Genomic DNA, 22,431 nt, shown 5'->3' on the forward strand with positions numbered 1-22,431 from the left:
CAGTGTGTTACCGACGGAGAATGGAGTTTATTGCCACACATCTCTGGGAGACAAAATGCTTAAGTGCAGGTTTATAAAGGAGAATCCAGGCAAAGAAGACAATGAAATACACTGTTGGGTGCTTCCTAAATAGTATTTATGAAAGCTTAAAAAGAAGATGAAGAGCTTTTGGCTTTCATCTTTACATTCCCAATATCTCTATGATGTCTTGTATATGACAGGCACTCAGTAAATATTTACTGAATGGATGAATGCACTTTAGAAAATCTCTAATTGATCATCTCCTATTTTAGAGTTTTCCTTTCATGGTCAGTTGTAGGAACACATGAAAAGTTAATATGAAAATGTTTCTTTTTTTAATTTATTTTATATATTTGCTTTGAGAGAGAGAATGAGCTGGAGAGGGGCATAAAGAGAGAAAGAGAATCCCAAGCAGGCTCCACACTGCCAGCATGGAGCCCACTGCGGGGCTTAAACTCACGAACTGCAAGATCATGACCTGAGCCTGAATCTAGAGTCGGACGCTTAACTGCCTGAGCCACGCAGGTGTCCCAATATAAAAATGTTTTTTTAAATGTGGCTTCCTCTTAGTTTATGAGAAGCAAAGATAATAACACCTCACTTATTTGAAAATTTACTTTTCCAACTGCCTGACCCAGTTTGTACCAGGAGACAGGTTCGGAGGCCTATTAGCAGTCAACATGCAAATCATGTAAATTTCATGCTCTTCAATCAGAGTTGTGAGGCCTTCACTTGCAAATTATTTTGTCTAAATTCACACGTAATTCTAAAGATATGCTTGTCTGGCTTCCCAGGCAGGGTAAGCAGCAAATAAGGAAAGTGGGGAGGCTTGAGGCTGAGCATGAAAAGAACAGAAAACAAAAGGCTGCAGGTTAATAGAATGGAAGGAAAAGGAAAAAAGGAATCAGAGAACAGAGGAGTTCAGAAGGACATAGTGAACTGTTAATAGTGGTTGCCTCATGGGGAATAGGAATGGTGGGAAATAGAAGCACTGGTGAATAGAAATGGGGAACTTTGCTTTCTATTTTACACAAGTCTGTATTGTTTTAGTTATTGAGAGAGAGCATATATTGCTTTGTAACTAAACATTAAGAAATAACAAGAGTGTAATAAGAGTTGCTTACAATAGTGAAAAAATGGAAACCACCTAAATGTCCAACACTAGGGGATTGACTGAAAAATATCCTATATCCAGTCAACAGACTATTATACAATCATTTAAAATGTCATAGAAGAATATTTTGTAGCATAAAGATGTTCAACATACATATTTTAAGTAAAAAAGTAGATCACAAAATAACATATAGTGAATAATCCTGTTTTAATGGACTATATGCAAAAAAAAAGGCACTAGGGATGATACAAAATATCTTGATGTAGAAATTTTTTGTTTGGAATTAAACATTTTATTCTTCATCTGTGTAATATCTATATAACTAAAAGCTATTCTTTTAAGTTTATTTATTTTGAGAGACAGAGAGAGAGAGAGCGTGTTCACATGAGCATGCACATGGGGGAGGGGCAGAGAGAGAGAGAGAGAGAGAGAGAGAATCCTAAGCAGGCTCTGTGCTGTCAGCTCAGAGCCAGACATGGGGCTCAAACCAATGAACTGTGAGATCATGACCTGAGCGAAAACAAGGAGTCAGCTGCTTAACCAACTGAGCCATCCACACACCCCTAAATGCTTTTTTTAAATATGTATAATGAGAAATCAGCTAAAATACAAGGGAAAGAAATTAAATTACAATGTTTTCACTTATATCTTTGTGGCAGAAACTGCTATGCCACTGTGATGATTAATTGTATGTGTTAGACTTGACTGGGCCATGAATGTCCAGATATTTGGTTAAATATTATTCTGGGTGTGTCTATGAGGGGGTTTCTAGATGAGATTAACATTTCAAGTGGTAGACTTGAGTAAAGCAGAGTGCCCTTCCCAGTATGGGTGGGCCTCATCCAATCCATTAACAGGCTGAGTAGGGAAGAATTTGCTATCTGCATCACTGTCTTTGACTTGGGACATCAGTCTTCTCTTGCCTTCTGACTCAGACTGAAATTGGAACTTATAGCATCAACTCTCCTGGTGCTTAGGTCTTTGACTAGGATAGAAACTATACCACTGACTTTCCTGGGTCTCCAGCTTGCCACTGCAGATGTTGGGACTTCTCAGCCTACACAACCACACAAGCCAATCCTATATAATAAATACACCCCCTCCCCCCCTCCCACCCCATCCACCCATCCACTATAATTCTCCATCTTACTGGTTCTGTTTCTCTGGAGCCTAATACAGACTTTGGTACTGAGAGTGGAATGCTACTATAACAAATACCTAAAAATATGGAATGGCTTTGGAACTGAATACTGGGGTTGAGGCTAGAGGAGTTTTGCTGTTCATAGAACTATGGCTGCTAAGGGGAATGATTCTGGTGAGGACTCACAAAGAAAAACGGAGAACTGGAGAAGAAGCTTCTGTCTTTTTAGAGAATACATAAATAATCATCAAAAGAATGTTAATAAAATATGCATGGTAAAGGCCATTCTGGTGACATCTCAGAAGGAAATGAGGAACATGATTTTGGACAATGAAGGAAGGTGATCCTTCTTATAAAATGACAAGTGAACTTGGCTGAACTATATTTTTAGTGTTTTGTGGAAGGTAAAACTTGCAAGCTATGAATTGGATAGTTACTGAGGAGATTTCTGAGCAAAGTATTTAAGGGGATGTTTGATTCCTCCTAACTGCTTACAGTAAAATCCAAGAGAGAAATGAGTCAAAGAAGGAATTATTAAACAAAAATTAACCAGAAAATTGTCAGCCTATTCATAATGAAAAAATAAAAAGAGAGAGAGAGAGAGAGAGAGAAAGATTGGTCTGAAGAGAACACTAGGATGTGGCCAAACAACCGTTTGATGAGGAGATTAGCATGGATGTGAATCACAGAACTAATAGCCACCCCAACACAAAATGTAGGAAGGCTGTCAGACTTCTTAGATCCCACAGGGCTAGACCATGGAGCTATGCAGGTGCAAACGTGCGCTATTCTTTGAGACAAAGGAAGAATAACCACAGAGGTGATTCAGAGGTCATCAGGGCTGTCTCCTCAGTTCAGTGTGTGTGTGTTGTTGGGGGTGGCGGGTGTGGGAGTAGTAGCTGTTGTTTCCGTTCATTGTACCAGACAGCAGCCACCTGGAGCCTGGGCGCCAGGGCCACCCAGAACTTGGGGAGTGTGACCCCCCACCTGGCAAAGCTGCAGAAGCAGGACTACCACCTCACTGAGTCCAAAAGCAGAGCATCCAACAAAAAAAAGGATTATTCTCAATCCTCCAGATCTAATGTTATCTGCCTTACTGGGTTTCCAAACTACTTGGTATCTGACACCCTTTTCTTCCTTCCAATTTCTCTCTTTTAGAATGGGAATGCCTATCCTATGCCTGTCCCACTGTCATATTTTCGAAGCATTATAACGTATCTGTTTTTGTATGTTGACAGCTAGAGAGGAAGAGGAATTTTACCTCAAGATGAATCATATCTCACCCATATCTGATTTAGATGATATGTAAATGCATCTTTGAAGTTTAGACTTTAGGATTGATGCTAGAATAAGTTATGACCTTGCGGACTATTAAGATTGAATAAGCAGATTTTGCACGCAAGAAGAACATGGATTTGGGGGCACGGCTGAGGGTAGAATATTATGGGCTGAATATCTGTGTGTCCCCAAAATTCATATATTGAAGCTCTAATTACCAGTGTAATGGTATTTGGAGCTGGAAGATAATTAGGTTTAGAAGAGGTCATGAGGCGGGGGCCCCATGATTTGATAAGTGTCCTTATAAGAAGAGACCAGAGCTCTCTCTCTGCCACGTGAGAACGCAACAAGAAGGGGGGCATGTACACGCCCTGAAGGGAGCCCTCACCAGGGAACTAAATCATTCAGCATCTTGATCTTGGACTTCTCAGCATCCAGTACTGTGAGAAGTAAAAAACTACTGTTTAAGCCACCCAGGCTATGGTATTTTGTTATAACAGCCCAAGGTGACTAACATAGCTATCCAATATCCATTATCCCCCTTTTCATTAGTAATGTGGCCTGTTTTAATTTGGGGTGGCACTGAACACAAGTCAAATGCTGTATTTCTCAGCCTCCATAGAAAAATATATGTGACCATGTGATGAATAAAATGTTTGCAAAAGTGGTCATTGGTACATCTGGTTATACTCTTTAAAAAGCACGCAGAAAAAAGTAAATAAACACAGCAAGCAGTTCTTGCCCTTTTGTACTCTTTACCTTCCTCCTCCTGCCAACCTAGATATAAAGGTCAAAATTCCAGCAGCCATTTTGGGACTGTGAAGAAAATATCAAGAGACTCGTATCCATAAGGAATGAAACCAATGCCAGCAATAACCTACCTCTGGACTTCTTAAAAATTAACCCTTATCCATTTAAGCCTCTGTAGTTAGAACTATCACTTGCAACTAAATGTAATTAATAACTGACATGAGTCAGAGTTTACATTAAAACTATTACAATGTACAATTACATCAGAAAACTCAAATGGTAGGCAGAAGTTAGAACAAATTTGTACTTAGAGTTCACTTCTCAGTTAATTACTTTTATACAAAAACAGATCGAAAAAATAGTTTTGTTTTGCAGAACTAGGATTTGGTTTTTGTTAGCTTTTTTTTTTTTCTGGATTCCCACTGCTCTTATTTGCCCATCATCCATTGTATCTTCTTCTGCCTAAGAGTCCTCGGTTTTTCAGCAGGAAGTCACCCTCCCATCATTCTCAGTCCATGAGATTCAGGAGGAGGTAAATGCTATCTCTGAACTCCAGTGTGGGCACCTAACCGAGTCCTAGCCAGTCAGTGTATTCCATATACCTAGGACAATGATGGGTACGGACACATCCTCAGCATGACCCAATCAAAGAGTGCAACTTAACTCTGGAAGTCATTTGAACTATTCTGAAAGAGGCACTGTCCTAACATCAGGATTGCAGAGAGGATAGAATGTAAGCTTGGAGCTCTTTGCAGCCTTATCACTATAAAGGAAGAGCTAGACCCAGAATGGAGCCAACAGAGAAAAAAACAAGAAATGCAAAGAGTAAGATTAAGTCCTAATGACATCATTCAGTACTGGATTCAGCCAAGTCTGAACTTTTCAGATACATGAGTCAAATATACTTTCTTTTTTGGTTGAACCAGTTTGAGCTAGATCTTCTGACATTTGCAACTATGAGAGTCCTGACTAATATAGTTACACATGGTAAATAATCTGGATTCGTCATATTAGCCTTTTACCATATCAAGTGGTCGTGGGAAATCTTCCCTGAGAGTTTATTTACCAAAAAAGCAGTATTATAGAATGCTAATATAATGCATTGCTTATAGGTCTTTATATTATAAAATAACCCACAAATTATTTTTAATTCGAAAAAAATATCATTAGTATGATATAGTCATTATACGCTAGCCAAAGGATATTTATCTTACTAAAAAGTAAAAAAAAAAAAAAGAAAAGAAAAAGAAAAAGAAAAGAAAAGAAAGAATTATCATTGGCAAGTGACCTTCAGAACAAAAAAAGAAAACTCATTCTTCCTTCCTTCTTCAAATATTTATTTAATTTATGAAACTTATAGTGCTGAATTGTAAGGGATAGCAAACTGAATGTGATTTCTAGGACCTTATAATTTAGCAGAGCAGACAAAACATTAATGCTAATAACAGTTATATACAACATTCTCTAAAAATTAGAGAATATTAAGAAATAATATCTAGGGAGGTAAAAAAAATTTTGTAATATTATTATAGCCGCTAGAGTTCTTAGAGATCCAAGAATTCTTTCAACACATGGTTGAGGAAACTGAAACTCAAAGAGCCAGTGACTTAGTTCCCATGGCAAAATCCCTCTAAGAAGCCAGACCTCCTCAGACACAGTCCAACATTCTTTGTTACCACCCCACCCTACCTCTGTTAGGAGAACAGCAAAACACCAAGAAGTTTCTCCAACTGTAATTTTTCTTCTGTTTAACTTAAAATGGAGAATCTTAAAGACCACACTAAAATAAGTTTGACTCTCTTTTTATCATTTACAGAGGCAAAATAGTAAAGCTGTGCCTCAGTTATCAGAGATTGCCTTCAATTTCAGTAATGGTTTTTGCCCCATTGACTTTTGTTTTTTATTAGACTAACCTTGAATGTGTAGCATCCCTGCCTGGAAAAAACCCCCAAACAGCTTGTTTTGAACAAGCTAGACAAGCTAATGGAGTCTGATAGCCCAAACTAAAAGAGTTAGCTAGGTTAAACTTAATACAGAAAGTCTTCCTGGCTGATTTCCCAACGAGGCAGTGCCAGCCTGCAGAAAACACTGCAAATTCTAATTCTGTTGTGAGTAAGACTTGTGTCTAAGGAAATAAAGGAAATGCAATGATTCCAAGCTGGTACTGCTGTTCTTAGATGCCTTGATGTTAAGTATTTACAAAGACTAGTTCTCATTAGAAATAATTGCTATGAAGAGCACCTGGGTGGCTGAGTCAGTTAAGCATCTGACTCTTGATTTCAGCTTAGGTCATGATCTCCTGGTTCGTGAGATTGAGTGTCAGTCTCTGTGCTGACAGCACAGATAAATAAATAAATAAACATTGTAAAAAAAAAAAAAAAGAAAGAAAGAATTGCTATGAAGTATGTATTTTTGCAGTGTCACTGAGGTGGGAACCCCCATGAATAATCTGAGAAAGTGGATTAAAAATTTTGTTACAAAGAAGAACAAAGTCAGAGGGCACACTTTCTGATTACAAACCTTGCTGTAAAGCTATAGTTACGTCAACAGTATGGTACTGACTTAAGGACAGACATGTAGACCAATGGAATAGAATAGAGAGCCTTGAAATAAACCGTTGGGTGTATGGTCAAGTGATTTTTCCATGTGGAAAGAATGGTCTTTTCGACAAATGGTGCTTGAAAAATTGGATACCCATATGCAAAAAAATGACATTGTACCCTTATACCATATACAAAAATACAGCTGACCCTTGAACAACACAGGCTTGAGCTGCATGGGTCCATTTATGTGTGGATTTTTTTTTTTATAAATACAGTACACTACTATAAATGTATTTTCCTTAAGATTTTATTAATAACATTTTCTTTAGCTTATTTTATTGTAATAATACAGTATATAATGCATATAACATACAAAATATGTGTTAACTGTTTATGTTATTTGTAAAGCTTCTGGTCAACAGTAGGCTATTAGTAGTTAAGTTTTGGGGGAGTCAAAAGTTACATGTGGATTTTCAACTGTGCCAGGGACTGGTGCTCCTAATCCCTGTGTTGTTCATAAGCCAATTGTAATTCAAGATGAATCAAAGACTTAAGCATAAGAGCTAAACCCTATAAAGCTCTTAGAAGAAAACACAAGAAAAAGGCTTCATGACATTGCGTTTGGCAATGATTTTTTTTGATATGACATCAAAAGCACGGGTAACAAAAGAAAAAAATAAGTAAATTGGGCTTCATCAAAATTGAGAACTTTTGCGCATCAAAGGACACCATCTACAGAGTGAAAAGGCAACCTACAGAATGAGAGGAAATGTTTGCAAATAATTTACCTGATGCAAGATTAATATCTAAGAATAAATATATGAAGAAGAACTCCCACAACTTGAACAATGACAAAAAACAACACAATTCAAAAATGCACCAAGGACTTGAATAGACATTTCTCCAAATAAAATGTACAGACGGCCAATAAGCACATGAAAAGATGCTCAAAAACATCTTTTTTAGGGGAATTTCTATACTCTTTTCTACAGCAGCTATAGAATTAGGGGAATGCAAATAAAAAACAGTGAGAAACCACTTTACACTCACTAGGATAGCTATTATGAAAAACAAACAAAACCCAGAAAATAACAAGTGTTAGTTTTGGAACCCTTGTATGGTGCTAGTGGGAATGTAAAATGATACAACCACGGTAGAAATATATAGAAATTCCTCAAAAAAATTAAACATAGCATTACCAGATAACCCAGCAGCCCCATTTCTGGATATACACTCAAAAGAATTGAAAGCAGGACTCAAACAAATATTTGTCCTTCAGTATTCATAGCAGCATTATTCACAATAGCCAAAATGTGGAAGCAACCCAAAAGTCCATCTATATGTGAATATGTAAAATGTGTTTATACACACACACACACACACACACACACACACACACACACTGAAATATTATTCAGCCTTAAAAGAATAAAATTCTGGGACATGTTACAGCATAGATGAACCTTGAAGATATTATGCTAAGTGAAATTAAGCTAGACACAAAAAGCAATGATTGTATGATTTCACTTAATATGAGGTACCTAGATTCGTGGGGTCACAAAGTAGAGGCTGGGAGAAGGAGGGAACAAGGAAGTTGTTCATTGGGCACAAAGTTTCAGTTTGGGATGATGAAAAAGTTCTAGACATAGATAGGAATAGGTTGCACAACAACGTGAATGGACTTAACGGCACTGAACTGTAGGCTTAAAAATGGTTAAAAGGGTAAGGTTTATGTTATGTGTATTTTACCACAATAAAAGAAATTAGGGCTTTAGGCATATAAGTACATGAAAATAATTTTTAAGAGCCAGACTTGCTGATTTGTACAATTTTTTTTTTTGGTCAAACATTAATATGTTCTTTGGAGTTTCATTCATTCATTTTCAGCATGAGCTCTGACGTTCCACTTGTAAATATTCATTGACACCTTGCTGAGGTTACAAAAATGAGCAAAACAGACATTGTTACAGCCATAGCAAGCTTACAGTTTATTGGGGAAAACAGGTTCAAGCAAATAATTAAAATAATGATGAGTTATGTTAAGTGTGAAGAAGTAAATATCATAGTAAGAAGCAGATTAACAGGAGCAGGGAAGACTTACTTTAGATGGATCTGGAAGATGGTGTATTTGCCTGCTAGTGCTGAGTAATATAATGAAAGTAAGCATGTGGTCTTTGTCCCGAGTTCCTGGCACACTGCTCCTAAAACCCTTGGAATCTCTGGAGAGATAAGAGGATCTTCTGTGTGCTAATGAGATGACTGGTGGCTGGGGTCCCTAGATAGCTTCAGGATGGGGGCTGGTTGCCAGAAAGAAGGAGACATGATTACAGGGTTGAACTTTCAGTCCCACTCCATGACCTCCCAGAGAGAAGAATATTGGGTTAACTACCAATGGCCAGTGATCTAATCAATCATGCCTCCATAATGAAACCTCCATAAAAACTCCTACGTTGTGGAATTTGGAGAGTGTCTGAGTTGGTGAACACAGGAGATAATGAGAGGGTGGTGCACCCAGAGAGAGCATGGAATCTCTACTCTTCCCCTGTACTTTGCCCTATGCCTCTCTTCCATGTGGCTGTTCCTATGATGTATCTTTTTTTTAATGTTTATTTACTTATTTTGGGAGAGAGAAAGACAGAGAGAGTGTGAGCAGGAGAGGAGCAGAGAGAGAGAGAGAGAGAGAGAGAGAGAGAGAGAGAGAGAGAGAATACCAGTCAACCTCTGCATTCACAGCATGGAGCTCGATTTCATGAACTGTGAGATCATGACCTGAGCTGCAATCAAGAGTCTGAGGCTTAACCAACTGAACCACCCAGATGCCCATGTTGTATCTTTTATAATAAAATGGGAAGAGTAAATAAAGGGTTTCCTTGAGTTCTGTGAACTGTTCTAGCAAATTATTAAACCTGAGGAAAGGGTTGTAGGAACCCCTGATTTATCACCAGTCAGAAGTGCAGGTGGCAGCCTGGGACTTCCAAATGAAATCTGAAGACAGGGCAGTCTTATGGGACTGAGCCCTTTAATTTGAGGGATCTGATGCTAACTCTAGGTAGATGGTGTCAAAATTGAATTGTTGAACACACAGTTGATATCTGGAGAGTTGGAAAATAGGTTGATGTAATGAAAAAACCCACACGTTTGGTGTCGAAAGTATTAGTAAAAACAGTTCAAAGGCTGACTTAACAAAATACCATAGACCAGAAGTATCTGGCATCTCTTCTTCCTTTAAGGATACCAAGTATTCCTATAGGACTATGACTCCACACTTGTGACCTCATTTAACCATAATTACCTTTCTAAAGACTCTGTCATCAAAAACAGCCACATTAGGTTTAGGACTTCAGCTATGAATATGGCCAGGGGTGTGGGGGGCACAATTCAGTCTCTAACAGAAGGGTGATCAGAGAAGGCCTTTCAGAGAGGTTGACATTTCCACTGAGACCTAAAGGCTATAGGAGCCTGTTATGGGATGAGCCAGAGGAAGGTCACTCTACAAAGAAGAAACATGCAGAGGTATAATGTGCATTTGTTATACTGTTAGAGAATATTGACTTATGATACAGAGGAAAAGAAAAAACACAGGATAGATGAAACTTATGAGATGTGTTAAATATAGAGAAGTAGCCAGTGGGTAGAACACATGTGTGTTGAATGTGGATAGAGATTAAAGGACCATGAGTAATACTTGAGAGGCACTAAATATACATGAAGCACCTAAGCACTAAATATTCATGACAAATTAAATATATATGAGATATTTAATGTCCAGAATGCACTAAATATACATGATCACTTAATATTTATGAGGTCATAATCCAGTAACTCATTGGTAATATCTATTCTGGTCCATGTGTCCTCTGCCTAAAACACATAAACCCTTGGCTCAAATAAAACCCATAGCTGTTTAGCAGGTTAACTGGCAAGCTACAGCTATTGGCAAGGTATACTTGGCCCCATGTCTTGCTGGTAGAGCAAATGTATGTCATTGGCCTAGGACACCTTCTGTCTGTGGGCTCCCTTGCTTGAACTTCAACTCTGGTTGAAGTTAGCAGAGAAGGCTAATGCAGCAGAGAGATGTAGGACATACAAATATTATGTAATCTAGGATTTAAGTAGCAAGATCTTTCACTTCTTTGGCACCCTTTCCTAATAATGTGTTAACTTAACCCTGCATCTCTTTTCCATTTGTTTTCACTGTATTTTAAATAAATAAACTGTGTGACTCAAGCATTTTTTTAAGTTTTTTTTTTTTTTTAAGTTTATTGTCACTGAAGCATTTTAATTTGATCTGTGAGTACTTCTGTTCTATAATATTTGGGATACCCTGCCTAATAATATAATTGATGTTTACCATTGCTATCAAGGTAATTTCCCATACAACAAAAGGCCTTAAAATGGCAAAAGCTCAGTGTGTTCTAGAACTGCACTGCTCAATATTGTGGCCACTAGCCACATGTGGCTATTTAATTTTAAAATAAGTAAAATAAAATAAAATTTAAAATTCATTTCCTTAGTTACACCAGCCATATTTCAAGTACTCAATAGCTACATGTAGTCCAACAGCAACTGGACATTGCAGAAGAACATTTCCAGTATCATAGAATGTTCTGTTGGGTGGTAATGCTTTAGAAACTCAGAGGAGGCTAATAAGGTCAGAGGGTGATGATGAGGAAGGTAGCTGGAGATGAATTTGTGGGGGAAGGAGCTGTCAACATCATGCAGGGTCTTATGGATCATGTGAGAACTTGAACTGTAGTCTAAGTACAATATACATAATTTGGTTTATATTTTAAGAAGATTCCTTCTGGCTATTGACTAGAGAATGGGTTTGAAGATGTGCAGAAGAGAGTTAGCATAGCTGGCCTGACTGCTATCTTTTGAAAGTCTGGCTTACAAGATTCGTGTTTAGCTCATGTTTGGCAACTCAGATTTTGGAAGGGTTCTCACCACGCAAATGTATGAATTGCTCACTTTCTCAAACTGAACACCTGCATAAGGTTGAACACCTGCCTTCCTTTGAGGACTCTGGAATTTTGGTACCTGCTAGGCAGAGGATGCCTAGATGCCTAACCCCCTATAAAATCCTTGGTTACTGAGTTTTAAACAAGCTTCCCTGATTAACATTTCACATGTGTTGTCATAACCCATTGCTAGGGGGAATTAACCACATCCTGTATGACTACAATGGGAGAAGACTCTTAGAAGCTTGGGTCTGGTTTCCCCTGGACTTTGCCCCATGTGCCTTTTCCCATTGGAGATTGCTTTGACTTTTTTGCTGTAATAAATTATGGATAGCCATGAGTACACTATACTCTGAGTCCTGTGAGTCTTCCTAGCATATCATTGAATATGGGGGTGCGTAGTCTTAGGGACCCCTAACAAAGAGGAGGCGGAGATAACAATGAAGGGGGAAAACCATTTAAGGAGCAATTTCAATCATCCAACCAGGTGAGACATAATGATGACTTGGACTGGACAGTGGCAATTAAGATGGAGAGAGACAAATCAAAATTTTCAAAATAGTGTCTTCACTGCAGACATACAGACTTAAAGAGGGAATCCTAGGCTGATATAGTGTTGGGAAATTTGGTCTTTCTCCCAAGTTCCCCACTTCTTTTTGTGTTTTAACTTGGATTCAAGAAGTATGTATATATCTGCCTATAACTTTCAGAGAGTGAAAGCAGCTATATGTAACTCATGCAGGTTTTTCATTATCCATGTGCTCCAAAATTTGTAAGTTTTTCCCTTTAAACAGATTTCATTTCTGTCCCTTCTGTCTCTGCTTTCCCATTGCTGATCTCACCATTGTACCTCTTGTTTCCGTATTAATGCATCAACTTACGGAATCATTCTTCCTTAATGTTTATTTTTAAGAGAGAGAGAGAGAGAGAGCAAGAGAGGGGGGAAGGGGCAGATGGAGACACAGAATCCAAAACAGCCTCCAGGCTCTGAGCTGTCAGCACAGAGCCTGATGCAGGGCTCAAACCCATGAGTGGTGAGATCATGACCTGAGCCTAAGTCAGACACTTAACCGATGGAGCCACCCAGGGGCCCTAGGGAATCAGTCTTCTTAATATCAGGTTCACCCACATAATCTAATCTTCCTTAATCACCAACCCTTCCCTAGTCTCATTACATTAAATTCCTTTATCTCAGTTTTATAACTCCCATAACCTATCCCCACACTATCTGGCTTAACTTCCCATCCAGATCCTCTCTGACACTTGTCCTCCTCTCCTTAGGGCTCCAATGGCCCAATGTGCTCATTTCTAGTCCAAGGCTTTAGTTAGGCACTTTCTCTATTTTCTCTCTCCTTATCTCTTTCAGTCATAAAGACTTCCCTGATTGGCCCTGCCCCAATTGTACTTCTTAGTCCCTCTCAACCAAAACATTTAGAGTAGGTACCCCGTAATTTAGAATGTATGTATATATCAATTAGGACCTTTTTGTTTGGAAGTGACAGAAAACCCAACTCAGGCGGATTTATTAAACAATAAAAGAAAATTTAGTAATTCATGTCACTTAAGTTTTAGGGTATATCTTCCTTTATTGGAGTTCTATCCAAAGATTCCAGCAATGTCATCAGGATTTGGTTGTTATCCATTTTTGGGTCCCACCTCCCATTAAGTTGGCTTTATTCTTGAGCTTTATCTATGTAATTTAATCTCATCCCCCAACACACCTCAAACCTCCAACTTCGCATCTTCCCAGGTTCAAGTCCAATGGAAACATAGCATTTCTTCCTGGAAATTTTTTTTTTTTCCAACGTTTATTTATTTTTGGGACAGAGAGAGACAGAGCATGAACGGGGGAGGGGCAGAGAGAGAGGGAGACACAGAATCGGAAACAGGCTCCAGGCTCCGAGCCATCAGCCCAGAGCCTGACGCGGGGATCGAACTCACGGACCGCGAGATCGTGACCTGGCTGAAGTCGGACGCTTAACCGACTGCGCCACCCAGGCGCCCCTCTTCCTGGAAATTTTTAAGCAACTCTTGGAACTCACCTTCTCTGTCTTGAATTGGTCATGCCCATCCCAGTACCAACATTGTGGTAAATAGAATTCTGGGTGGTGGCTGGTCAGACCTGGGTCACATGTTCCACCCCCTGAACTAGGAGGAGAGCCCTATCTGAATCAAGTGGACTCAGAATGAAATAAGGAGCGTTTCTAAAGGAAAGTTAAGATAGGGTTATCAGAAGGGACACTGGGAGGCAAAACCAACAATTATGATCACCATAATTCATGTAATCTTATGAACTGCTTCATAACTTGCAGAAATTTCACCCTTTTTATTTTTCTAAATTGAATTAAATTTGGCACTGGCTAATATTAATGACCAATCTTCATGTGTCCTTCCCCACTTGAACATAATAAATCCTGGAAATTATGGAATTCAGGAAAATTGAACCAAGAGCTTTGGTCTAGGTTCATCATATTAGATAATAGCTTGGAAATATTCACTGCTCTCATTTTCCATTTGTTTTTTGTTTTATTTTGAGAGAGAGAGCAATAGAGAGCACGTGAGCAGGGGAGAAGGACAGAGGAGGGGAGAGAGAGGGATAGAGGGAGAGACAATCCCAAACAGGCTCCATGCTCAGCACAGAGCCTGATGCTGCAGGACTCTAAACCCATGACCCTGGGATCATGACCTGAGCCGAAATCAAGAGTCGGATGCTCAACCAACTGAGCCATCCAGGTGTCCTCATTTTCCATTTAAATATAAGCAGCTTGGGGCGCCTGGGTGGCGCAGTCGGTTAAGCGTCCGACTTCAGCCAGGTCACGATCTCGCGGTCCGTGAGTTCGAGCCCTGCGTCGGGCTCTGGGCTGATGGCTCAGAGCCTGGAGCCTGTTTCCGATTCTGTGTCTCCCTCTCTCTCTGCCCCTCCCCCATTCATGCTCTGTCTCTCTCTGTCCCAAAAATAAATAAACCTTGAAAAAAAAAAATTTTAATATAAGCAGCTCTGCTGAGGTCCTCTACTCTTTCTAGACCACTGGGATTTTTACTGTAGATCCTAAGGCTAAACTGCATAGTGTTGGACATCCATACTCCTCTTCAGTGGTTTTTGCACCTCCCTAGACAGACCTGTATGGTATCAAAACTCACATCTCTATTAGTCATATACTTATATGCTTTCAGAGTAATTGCTACAGTTTTACATAGGTAATATTTTTCTTCCAGGCTAAACTATTTGTTTTCTAATTTATGCTTTTGTGTGCCTCACTTTGCTGAGCATAGAGAACACAGCAAATACTTGTTGATAGGTACAAAGAGGAAAATACATAGTTTTTCCTAAGAGAATTTACAACTGGCCAAGGGGATACAACCCAGAAGAAGAAACCCAGATAAGACCACAAATCAAGGAAGAATAGGAGATTTAGAAAATGAGAAATGGAAGCACTATAGGGACTCTAGGAGTATAAGATTAGATCTTACTGGGGGTTTAGGACAGGTTACATAAAGATAGACTCATTAAAGAATGCTTCTGAAGTCTTGAACCCTTTTGGGAGAGGAAAGAGACTTTTGTTTTTGATTTTCTAATATTTTGAAAGAAGGATTTTTTTAAATCTAAAACAACACTGTTGGAGATGGATGCAGAAGTCTGGAATACAAATTATTCCCTCTGTCTCTCTGTCTCTGTCTCCAGATCCCTCTTCATTAAGATTCAGACTTCATTTAAATTTAATTTGCAAGAGGTGTCATTTTTATTAATTTAATATTTAATATCTATTAATGTGGATTCAATCTGTGTAATTTGATTTCATAATGGTTATGCAACTAGTGCTACCATTCTTTCACCCACTCTTTTCAACTTTCATGTCAGTGGCAGGAGCCCTTGACCTGGTCTGGAGGGATAAGAAGGTAGGCCAGCAAACTGCAGGCACTGTTGTAGCATTTGTCTGCCCCTCAACTCCCAGGCCCTAAAGAGTAGTATAGTGTTTAGGTATATAATAACACTAACTGGTGAAAAATATATCTGATATTCCCCTCTTGCTTTTCCCAGACACTTTTCTAATAGAATTGACAATGAAACTAGCTGGCCTAATATAAGATATTGGTGAAGAGGAACACAGTGACTTAAAGCATCAGACACAAGAAAAACATCCTCTTTTATTATAAGAAAATGCTAAGAAGCAGAGAAATAAACATTAAGTTTTTAAATAGGAATATCTACATCTCATTTGTCTGTGAGTGACTGATAACCAATAAAAAATGAGGGGCGCCTGGGTGGCTCAGTCAGTTGAGTGTCCAACTTTGGCTCAGGTCATGATCTCATGGTTCATGGGTGCAAGCCCTGTGTTGGGCTCTGTGCTGACAGCTCAGAGCCTGGAGCTTGCTTCAGATTCTGTCTTCCTCTCTTTCTGCTCCTCCCCTGTTCACGCTTTGTCTCTCTCTCAAAAATAAATAAATATTTTTTAAAAAATGAAATTCTGGAATGCTATTTGCATACTTTTGAAAAAAGAGGTACCAGAATAACATTTGTGTGCGCTCTTTTACAAAATAGTACTAACAATAGGGTCATTACTGTATTTCAAATAACCCACTACAGGACTGGATAAGAGAGTGGGGTCAAAGCTGGAAAGATAATTCAGTATGGAGAAGGGGGAGCTAGTATACTCAGAAACTGCTTTTGTTTCTGCCACCAGAGTTCTCTAATTGTTCTTTTTTTTTTTTAAATTAATTTATTTATTTTTGGGACAGAGAGAGACAGAGCATGAACGGGGGAGGGGCAGAGAGAGAGGGAGACACAGAATCGGAAACAGGCTCCAGGCTCTGAGCCATCAGCCCAGAGCCCGACGCGGGGCTCGAACCCACGGACCGCGGGATCGTGACCTGGCTGAAGTCGGATGCTTAACCGACTGCGCCACCCAGGCGCCCCTCTAATTGTTCTTTGATGGTTATTATGTATCAGATGTTAGGTGAAAAAGTGGTTTGCACTTCCCTTAAAGAGTCCCTTAAAGATGGGGGCAGGAATCTGCATTTTTAACAAACCCTGTAGGATTCAAATGTAGGTGATCTGAGGATTGTACCTTGAGAAACACTGCACATTCAGAGCATTCGGTGCTTCAAATTCCTATACAGAAAGTAAAGTGTAGAAAGCTCTCTAGTTGGAGAGAGTGGTTAGGGGGACTCATCCAGAAAGTTTGTTTAGAAGACAAACACCCTGGGGACACCTAGGTGGCTCAGACTGTTAAGTGATTCTTGATTTTGGCGCAGGTCATGATCTCATGGCTTGATTCATGAAATTGAGCCCCGAGTCAGGATCTGCACTGACAGCTGGAACCTGCTTGGGATTCTTTTTCTCCCTCTCTGCCTCTCCCCCACCTGCATGCTTGTTTTCTCTCTCTCTCTCTTTCTCTCTCTCAAAATAAATAAATAGACTTCAAAAAAAAAAAAAAGAAAGAAAGAAAAAGAAAACAGACACCTTGTATGTTTATTTAAGATGATGGGGGGCTCTTGAGGGACACTGGTGCAGGCCTTGGTTAAGAAATGCTTAAGAAGAGCGCTGCTTAAACTTCAATGTGCACACAAATCACCAGGGATCTTATTAAAATGTGGATTCTAATTCAATGGGACTGGGTGGGTCCTGAGGATTCTGTATGTCTAACAAGCTCCCAGGTGATGCCAATGCTGATGGTCCCAGGACCGCCCTTTGGTAAGATTTTAACTGAAAGTGGGGTAATGTAATGGAGAGAGGCATGGTCAGAAATTGTATGCGAAGTGGAAAGCTAAGATATGAAACATAGCCAAGGTCTGAAGAAGACTTAATAACCAAAGTTAAACAAATCAGAATCCGGAAAGAGGAGGTAGCTGGTTAATTCAGACAGGCTAAGAGTGAATCACCAAGGTTTTTTTTCTCCTACATGGAGCATGTTTTATGTGTACACGAAAAAAGGGTGGTCACAGATAGGGTCACAGACCAGGTCTAATCAGCCTATACCCAAAAAAATCCAGCCAAGTTTCTTAAAGAAACTTCATTGTTCTCTCTGATTAAAAAACCCACCTCCCACAAGCTAGAAAATGCAACTTTGCAACACAGGATAACTGATCATCACCACAGAAGTTTCAAAAACCAAGATCTCGTATCTTTCTTTGCTGAAAATCTTGGATGGTTTCCCCTGTTAGGACAAATCTAGGTTTCTGAGCTTTTAGTTCAGTTTCTTCACTTCCTTTTTAAAAAAAAAAAAATTAATGTTTATTCATTTTTGAGAGACAGAGACAGAGGGTGAGTGGGGGAGGGGCAGAGAGAAAGGGAAACACAGAATCTGAAGCAGGCTCCAGGCTCTGAGCTGTCAGCACAGAGCCTGACACGGAGCTCGAACTCACAGACCAGGAGATCATGACCTGAGCCAAAGTCGGATGTTTAACCGACTGAGTCACCCAGGCGCCCCTAATTTCTTCCACTTCTGCCCTAGCCCTGCATTTCCAGCCCTATATCTCACCAATATCCAGTTTTCTCCAGGGTATTTCCTACTTGTAGGCCTCTGCTCTAGTCAGTTTTTTGTTTGTTTTTGTTTTTGTTTTTTTGCTGGAATGCCTTTTTTCTAATATATTATTCAAAGCTTTGTTTAAACATAATGATGATGATTATGTTTAACAATCTCTATTTGTCTGCTCTGTACTGTTTGGTAGGCACTACATTATCAGAATGAATTCCTACTATGACTCTGAAAGGTAATGATGATTATGATTGTCCATTCATTCACTCAGCAAATATTTATTGTGCCCCTGAGGTGTTCCAGGAACTTAAAACTAAATAGACAACTCCCTTCCTTCAACAGGTTTACATTGCAGTTTAAGAGACAGATAATAGACACCGTGATAAACGCTATGGGAAAAAAAAAATGAAGCAGAGTATGGGGATACTGGTAAAGGGAATGATTTGAGCCTGAATAACAACAACTGCTACCCTAAAGGATTACTGGAGGCAGAGAAAAAAATAAATGCAAAAGGTCTGCTTGACATGTTTTGGCAAGGAGAGGGTGACTGAAGAAGAGGATGGTTGGAGTTGAGGAGAGGTGGGGCTAAATCCTTAGGAGGGCCTTATAAGGTAAGGCCTCTCCCTCTAAGTTAGATGTGAAGCCACAGTCCTTTTTAAAGGAGTTAGGAGTGATAGCCTTGACAATTGATCATAGGGGAACAAGAGCAGAGTCAGAGATGTGTTAGGAGTCTGCTGCAAAGATCTAGGTGAGACATGATGGAGGCATGGCCCAAGTTAGAAGCAGTGGAGTCAGGGAGTAGTGGTCAGATTCTGCATCTATTTAGAAGGTTCAGGAGGCAGGATGTAGGTGGCAGTGAGAGAATGAGAATAGCTAAAGACAGCTGAGTGTTTTGGCCTCTACAATCAGTGGGATGGAGTTGCTATTTGTTGTTATCTTATAGATAAAGAATTTGAGGTTTAAGATGGTGTCATAACTCCTCCAAAGTCAACTGTCTAGTTGTCTGTTACAGGTTTATCTGGAAAGATTGAGTAGTAGTTTGCCTTTTTCCCATCTCCTCAAGAAATAGCCTTTTTATGTAAAGACAGCACTGAATCCAGGAAGAGTTTGTGGGATTTTAGGACTTCTAAGTGTCTCCCTCTCCCAGAGCATCCAGCAAAGGACAGTTCCTAGGCTGGGATGGCTGCAGGATGCTTGCAAAACAGGTTACTAAGCACTAAGACCCTAAGTGCCATAAGAGTGCTGGGCTGTTTTGCTCCCCAGAATGGAGAAGACCTCTGGGGTCTTCTGAGGACTGTCTCTGGCCAGACAAAGGAGAATCAATAGCATAACTGCAATTCAGAGTCTCAGGACCACTCAAACCCTAGAGGTTTTGTACAGTTCACTGCAATGGGTAAAAGAGTCCCAGAAATAATTCTTGCCCACATCAATGAGTGGGAGCTCTGAGCCACATTTTATTTGAAGGAAAGAAGGGAAAGAAGGAGGGAAGGAGGAAAGGAAGGAAGGAAGGAAGGAAGGAAGGAAGGGAGGAAAGCTTGGGAATGCAAACTGGTGCAGCCACTCTGGAAAACAGTATGGAGGTTCCTCAAAAAATTAAAAATAGAACTACCCTATGACCCAGCAATTGCACTACTAGGTATTTATCCAAGGGATACAGGTATACTGTTTTGAAGGAGCACATGCACCCCCATGTTTATAGCAGCGCTATCAACAATAGCCAAGTATGGAAAGAGCCATATGTCTGTTGATGGATGAATGGATAAAGAAGATGTGGTATATATATACAATGGAGTATTACTTGGCAATCAAAAAGAATGAAATCTTGCCATTTGTAACCATGTGGATGGAACTAGAGAGTATTATACTAAGTGAAACTAGTCAGAGAAAGATAAATATATGATTTCACTTATATGAGGACCTTAAGATAGTAAACAGATGAACATAAGGGAAGGGAAGCAAAAATAATATCAAACAGGGAGGGGGACAAAACATAAGAGGCTCTTAAATATGGAGAACAAACAGAGGGTTCCTGGAGGGGTTGTGGGAGGGGGGATGGGCTAAATGGGGAAGGGGCATTAAGGAATCTACTCCTGAAATCATTGTTGCACCATGTGCTAACTAACTTGGATGTAAATTAAAAAATAAATAAATAATTTTTAAAAAAAGAAAGAAAGAAAGTTGATAGCAGTGTTCATTATGGCATTGCTAATTAAAGGAAAACCTTGGGAACAAACTAAATGTTCAACAATGTGGGAATAACTGATTAAATTATGGTATTTATATAGAGTATAATACTATGTATCTGTTTAGAAAGCTGGAGCAGATCTGTATTTATAGATATGGAAAGGTGTCCACAATGTGTTACAGAATTAAAGGATCAATTTACAGAACAGAATGTAGAGTATGATTCTGTGCAAGTGAAACCATGTGCATATGTATGCATATACAAATATATATGTGAAGAGACAGTTGGAAGCAAGTTCACAAAATGTTAATAATGCTTATCTGTGGCTAGTGAGGTTTATGTAATTTAACTTATTTCCTGCTTTTCTGGATTAACTGAATTTTTTAAATGAGCATGTCTCAATTATGTAATCAGAAAAAAAAACATTTTCATCTTAGGAAAAACATCTATTAGAATTTTGCAATTTTGTCTTTAATTGTGCTATAAAACAGTTTTATCTAAAGATAAATTTAAAATATTAGACATTTGTGCCTTAGAAAATTTTTATTAAGCCTCCATTTTTATCAATTAAATGTTGAAACATTAGGTACATTAAGTGGTGTCTCTTTATGCTAACCGCTAAGCACTTTGGTAAAAACACTCAGCTCCATTTACTAATTTTTAGCATTACTTTCCTTGGGCTTTCTTCCTAACAAAAATTAAGTGGTTATTTTTTTTAAACCACAGTTATTTCCACCAATAAGATGACATGAATTCCACTGATACTCATGATTTTACTGACGCAGAATTAGTTTTGAAACAACCAAAGAAAAAAGTACTGTTCAAAGGCTGGGATTTTAGCACATTTTTCACAATAATTCTTTCTTTCCAGTTGATTACAAGACTATATGATCTGCAAGTTACTTTTTCTATAATCATTAAAATGCTAATGCTATGGACACTGCATTTATCTTTATGATATTTCTAAATACATGGTTCTTGGATAAGTAGATGAAGTCAAATCAGGTGATAGGTTAAATTCCAACTCTTGGAGTGTTAGGTTCAAGACCATTATTAGGTATTAAAGATGAAAATCACAAAAGTAGTTGAAAGACAATTTCAAAGAATTAGAAGGCCATTGACAATGACATCAAGACCTGTACCATGCCTGGAAAATACTGAATAAAGGAAATCAAGCTAGACTTGTTTTATATTCAAGAAAAGGAGACATCTTATTTTCTTTTGTTCACTAAAAAGTAGGAACGGGAAAAAGAGAAAAAGAAAAATGAAGTAGAAGATCGTAAAACATACAAATTTGCTGGAAAATAGGCAAAGTAAACAGAAGCATAATTAAATTTGAAAAAAGTAGATCAGTGATAATAGAAATGGGGGATAGACTATAAGATGTTAGAGGTGATGAAACAAGTAGATCTAAATAAAAAGGAAACTTATTTGGATGGGTGAATAATAATTTATTAGACTTTGCCCTATCCTTCATTTCTATATCTAATCAGTCACCAGGTTCTGCTGATGCTTGAATTCCCAGAAAAACTGGTAGATATTAAAAAATGGTCTTCAAGTGGCACCTGGCTTGCTCACTCGGTAGAGCATGTGACTCTTGATCTTGGGGTCATGAGTTTGAGTCCCACGTTGGGTGAAGAGTTCTCTTAAAAAAATAATGGTCTTTGGGGTGCCTGGGTGGCCCAGTCAGTTAAGCGTCCGACTTCAGTTCAGGTCATGATCTCACAGTTCTTGAGTTCGAGCCCTGTGTTGGGCTCTGTGCTGACAGCTCAGAGCCTGGAGCCTGTTTCAGATTCTGTGTCTCCCTCTCTCTCTGCCCCTCCCCTGTTCATGCTCTGTCTCTGTCTCAAAACTAAGTAAACATTAAAAATAATAATAATAAGGGGTGCCTGGGTGGCTCAGTTGGTTAAGCGTCCAACTTCGAATCAGGTCATGATCTCGCAGTTTGTGAGTTCAAGCCCC

General features: G+C 39.0%; 1 protein-coding gene across 1 annotated transcript in view; it reads left to right on the top strand.

The window, feature by feature from the left end:
* Positions 1 to 22,431, top strand: part of SLMAP (sarcolemma associated protein) — a 200,752-nt gene that overhangs the window by 988 nt on the left and 177,333 nt on the right. The window lies entirely within an intron of this gene.

This window comes from Prionailurus viverrinus, chromosome A2, assembly GCF_022837055.1.
Source record: "Prionailurus viverrinus isolate Anna chromosome A2, UM_Priviv_1.0, whole genome shotgun sequence".
NCBI lineage: Eukaryota > Metazoa > Chordata > Mammalia > Carnivora > Felidae > Prionailurus > Prionailurus viverrinus.